The sequence below is a fragment of the Cetorhinus maximus genome, chromosome 31 (assembly GCF_964194155.1).
Source record: "Cetorhinus maximus chromosome 31, sCetMax3.hap1.1, whole genome shotgun sequence".
Lineage (NCBI taxonomy): Eukaryota > Metazoa > Chordata > Chondrichthyes > Lamniformes > Cetorhinidae > Cetorhinus > Cetorhinus maximus.
This window is the reverse complement of record NC_135909.1, coordinates 9191492-9197207: the sequence shown is the minus strand read 5'-3', so window position 1 is coordinate 9197207 and position 5716 is coordinate 9191492. Positions and strand designations below refer to the sequence as shown.

At 43.3% G+C, this 5716-nt stretch overlaps 1 non-coding gene across 1 annotated transcript; it reads right to left on the bottom strand.

The window, feature by feature from the left end:
- Positions 1-508: 508 nt before the first annotated feature.
- trnaw-cca (transfer RNA tryptophan (anticodon CCA)) lies at positions 509-580 on the bottom strand. The gene has a single exon. It is a non-coding gene; the product is annotated as a tRNA-Trp (tRNA).
- Between the last annotated feature and the right edge of the window lie 5136 nt (positions 581-5716).

Sequence of the window (5716 nt, the reverse complement as noted above, 5' to 3'; positions counted from 1 at the left end):
TCAGGCTGCCCGTTAATGTGAAGAGGCGGGTGTCGGGCTGCGGTTTTCGCTCCTGCTGTTTAATGCAGGTCGCTATAACTGGATACCGTGAGCAGAAAGAAATTGCTGCTGTTTTTAGACATTTGTTTTAACTGAACTCACTGTCGCTCTGCTTTAAAAGGACGAGTTTGAATCTCCTGACTTATGGATAAAATAAAGTCGGGCGATTATAGCTTACATAACCAACTCTAGCTAACGGAACTAAGCAGCTATATGGACGGAAGCGGCTGCGGATTTAAACCCCATGATGGACACTTTGTGTTTTACTTCTCATACTGGGTAACGGAACAATTGCAAAAACAGTAGATACCCCACATCGCTGAAACATTGTTCCAATGTAAAATGAAAACTGAACCGGAAAATCGGAAGGGATGACTTTCATCATGGTTTTGAAATTCAACATTTCGGTGGAATCCAGACACAATGAACTTTGTGCCCAGACAAAAGCTTCAAGTACAGTGAAGAGCCATGAGCCTGACGTGATTTGAACACGCAACCTTCTGATCTGGAGTCAGACGCGCTACCGTTGCGCCACAAGCCCAGCTGTAAAAAGACAGCTGTTGCTTGTCCTAGATTCACTTCCTTAGACCTTGATCATATTCAGTTCATTGAAAATCAAACAGGGATCATGAAAGGGAACATGATTTTCCCTCCATTCCTCGTTGCCTTCTTTGCTTTCTGTGGATTTACATCACAAGGACGAGTAGCAAGAAAAGCAAAGAACGTGAGAGCAAACGCAGAACAATAAGCCGTGGGAGAAGTTTATTTTCAAATTTCATAAATAATTTAAATGAGTGAGAAATACTTTGGCAGTTGGATTCACAATGAACCATAATCTGACTGAGGCCACGAATGCACGAGTTTCGTTTCGTTTTGTTTTTAATTGGTGAGATGTTGCCAACTATGGAGGAGCAGAGGCCCAAATTATACAACTGAAAGTTAGCGGACAGGTAGAAAGAAATAACGATGCAGGGTTTCAAGGAATCACATCATCACACAGTGCAGAAGAGACCCTTCAGCACATCGTGTCTACACCGACACGTGAGAAACACATGACCTACCTACCTACCTAATCCCATTTACCAGCACTTGGCCCACAGACGTGAACGTTATGACGTGCCAAGTGCTCATCCTGGTACTTTTTAAGGGATGTGAGGCAACCCGCCTCCACCACCCTCCAAGGCAGCGCATTCCAGACCGTCACCACCCTTTGGGTAAAAAGGTTTTTCCTCAAATGCCCCCAAAACTTCCTGCCCCTCACCTTCAACTCATTGCCCCCTCGTGACTCACCCTTCAACTGAGGGGAACAACTGCTACCTATCCACCCTATCCATGCCCCTCAAAATCTTGTACACCTCGATCAGGTCGCCCCTCAGTCTTCTCTGCTCCAACGAAAACAACCTAAGTCTATCCAACCTCTCTTCTTAACTAAAAGGTTTCATCCCAGTCAACATCCTGGTGAATCTCCTCTGCACCCCCTCCAGTGCAATCACATCCTTCCTATAATGTGGCGACCAGAACTGCTCACAGTACTCCAGCTGTGGCCTCACCAAGGTTCTATACAACTCCAACATGACCTCCCTACTTTTTTAATCTATGCTTCGATTGATAAAAGCAAGTATCCCATATGCCTTTTTCACCACCCCACTAACATGCCCCTCCGCCTTCAAAGATTTATAGACACACACTCCAAGGCCCCTTTGTTCCTCAGGGCTTCCTATTGTCATGCCGTTCATTGAATACTTCCTTGTCAAATGACTCCTACCAAAATGTAACACCTCACATTTTTCAGCGTTAAATTCCATCTGCCACTTATCTGCCCATTTGATCATCCCGCATATATCTTCCTGTAGCCTAAGACACTGAACCTCACTGTTAACCACCCGGCCAATCGATGTGTCGTCCGTAAACTTACTAATCCTACCCCCCACATAGTCATCTATGACGTTCATATACATGACGAATAATAGGGGACCCAGCACAGATTTTTGAAAGATCATTAAAGAATTATCCAGCACGGACTCGGTTGTTCACTTCAAAGCAAAAATGAAAATGCTGGAAACACTCAGCCCATCAGGCATTAACTGTGGAGAGAGATTTTTTAAAATGTTAATGTTTCAAGTTTGTGAACTTATCAGAACTTTTGTATTCGGTAAATAACAATTCGATGTCACACATCAACAATTCCCTGTTTGAGCATCAACATCCGGAATACATTGTCGGTCCCGCTCTCTGGAATCCCCCGCTCCATGTTTGGTCCCAAACTGTAAAGAGGTCAGGAGCCTCCTGGTTCCGATGAAAGTAAACTGGCGCCATCAGGTTGGGCAACACAATAAATAATATAGATGAGATCAGAGAGATTTGCATGTCGGAAGTGTGAGCTCATCAACTTAAGACCTCGGAAAGATGTATCAGACGATTGTGTATCTGGTGAGAAGCTGGTGACCCTGGAGGAACTGAGAGGCTGGGGTTCCAAATACAGAAATCACCAAGCACAATGAACAATTACCACGTTTTCTAAAGCCTATTTCAGTAACAAGAAGTAATTTATAGTTTACATCGACTGCAATTTGCACGTCAATTCATGTTAAGTTGAATAAACGGCATCCGGGATCCTGTTTTTTTTTTCAGTAGAAGCATCAAGTACAAAAGCAAGGCAGCTGTGCAGAATCTTTAAAAAAAAAATTGGTTCGGTCTCAACTGGAATATTGTGCCCAACAATGATTATCAAAATTAAAAAGAATGTGGCGACATTGGAAACATTTACAAGAATGAATTCATTGTTGAGGAACTTGAATGAGATGAATAGATTGGAAAAACAAACCTGCGGCTGTTCTCAGAGAAGAAAATGTTGAGAGGAGTTTAGATGGGGATTTTCAAAATCATAAGATGTCTGGGCAGAGTAATAGAGAGAAACTGTTTCCATTGTCGGGAGGGCCGAGAATCAGAGCGCACCAATTCAAGATGATTGGCAAGATATACACAATTGGACCTGAGGAAGAACTTCGTTTAAGACAGCGTGTGGTTAGGATCTGGAATGCTCTACCTGAGAGGCAGTTTCGACAATGGCTTTCAGAGGAGATTCCATAATTTTCTGAAGAGAGTAATTTAGAGGCTACAGAGGCATTGAATAACTGAGTTTCCCTGCAGAGAACCAGAACAGGGAACAAGGGCCAAGTGCTCACCTTCTATGCTGCCATCATTTTGTGTCTCTCTAACGCCAGGAATGAAGCCAGGGATATTTTCGCGTAAAGTGATGGTGAGCATTAGTCTATCAAAAGTACTGGGAAGTTCGGAAGGAGAGAGTAACTGATCCTGCATCCCTCACCCTAATACAAGAATGTAAGATTGTGGAAATAGTCAGCAACTCAAGCAACATCTGTGGAGAGAGAAACTGTGTTTTGTGCAGTGATAGTAGGAGCCTCGGCATCCTCAATGTGTGGGTGTAGAAGAGAGCACGTTGGGCTACTGCTGGGTCAGTGATATTTTTTGTAAGAGGCAGCGGAGGGGAAGTTTTGAGAGCTTTTCGTACGGGCAGAAGTGATACCGTTTAAAGTGAACAGACAGTTTCACAATCAACACTAATGTAGTTGACAGGACAGATCCACTCAGCCGTCAGTAACTTGACAGAGGATGTCATTGTCTAACAGTTATCGTACTCACTTTCACAGGCGAAAGTTTCCCGGATGGAAATGTTCTGCTTCACCCTGTTAAGGGCGAGCAAGCCGTGGGCGACCTCATCCCCCTGTCGAAAGGGTTGCAGTGGCTGCTCCCCTATTCTTAACTGAAGTTAATTTTACTTCACTGAGGAGAAAAATGACCCACAGTGTAGACCATTTCATCATTTCATCTCTTTTAAACGCAGGAATCATGAAATCCTCCAGGCTAAAGATCTGAAATGTAGCTCAGCCATCTATTTGGTGGCTGACAGTAGAAAGCCTTTCCTGTCTAGATCCGCGATTACAGCTGGTTGGAACCTAAAGATTGCTACAATTGCTGGTAGATTATTGTTGGGCGTGAGCATTAAAGGTTATGAGACTAGGGCTGGCAGATCGATTTGATGTAGAAATCAGTCATGATCTAAATGAAAGGTGGAACTGATTGGAGGAGCTGAATGTCTTCATATTGATTCACTGCAATGAAATGCACCTCAGTGTTCAGGGTGACCAATGTGTATTGGCTGTTCTATTGTGACAACGGATGAAAAGCCAATTGTCCGAAAGTGAGAAGATGCAATTTGATGTTTTTTCACCCTCTTCTGTTTAATAGCAACATTCGGAATATTTCCCCGGTGCCGCTCTCTGTAATCAACCGCTCCGTGTTTGGACCAAAGCTGTAATGAGGGCAGGAGCCTCCTGGTTCTTGCGGAAGTAAACTGGCGCCATCAAGTTGGGTGAAGCTGTAGATAATGCAGCTGCGATCAGATAGGTTTCCATGTAGGAAATGTGAAATTGTTCGCTTAAGGCTTAAAGAAGATGCATCAGATTATTTTTGTGTCTGGGTCTGTTCCCCTTAGAGAAGGGGATGCTGAGAGGAATGTACTGAGCGGTGATCATCTGAAAGCCTGTTTGCTGCTAGATGAGGAATTTGGGAACATAGGAAGATAAGTACACTTTTCTTCCATCAATCGTGTTCAACTCATGACTGGTCCCTATTTTCACTTCATCTATCCACTGTGGTTTCATAATACTTTAATATCTTACATCTTATTAACAATAAAAACTTGTATCCAGTTTCAGTATCGGAAACTTTCAGCTGATCCTAAGCTTCAGTAGCAATTTTCAGAAGGTTCCACATTTTTACGAAATTTTGTGTGAAGAAGTGTTTCCTGACGTCACCCTTGAACGGCTTAGCTGAAATTGAATGTTATGTCCTCTTGTTTTGGATTCCCCAAAACAGGAAAAATTGTTTCTCTGTATCTAAACTATCAAGTCCCTTAATCACCTCACATGCCTCAATTCGACAACCTGAACAAAACAAAGGCAGGAACCTGGGTTTTATAAATAGAAGCGTCGAGTACAAAAGCAAGGCATCAATGGAGAATCTTTATAAACATTGAAATAGAAAGAGACTGGAGGCGACAGATATGGACACGGCTGGATGAATGGCCTACTCCTGTACTATAACCATTCTATGATGCTACGATTCCAACCTACCCCAATTCTTTTAGCCTTTTAGAAACATAGAGGAAGGAGTAGGCCATTCGGCCTTTCGAACCAGCTCCGCCATTCAATATCGTCATGGCTGATTCTCTATCTCAACGCCACACTCTCACTCTGTCCCCATGCCCCTTGATGCCTTTCGAGTTTAGAAATCCATTTCTTTCATAAACATATTCACTGACGTGGCCTCTGTGGTAGAGAATTCCACAGCTTTACCACCATCTGAGTGAAGACGTTTCTCCTCATCTCAGTCCTAAATGGCCTACCCCATATCATGAGATTCTTACCCCTTGTTCTGGCCCTCCTAGCAAGGAGAAATATCAACTATACATCCAGTCTGTCCAGCCCTGTCAGAAATGTTTCTGTTTCAATGAGATCCACCCTTATTCTTCTAAACTCTAGTGAATACAGGGCTAGTCGGCCCAATTTTTCCTCATATGACAATCGTGCCATCCCTAGAATCAGTCTGGTGAACTTTTGGTGCACTCCCTCTATGGCAAATATATCTTTTCTTC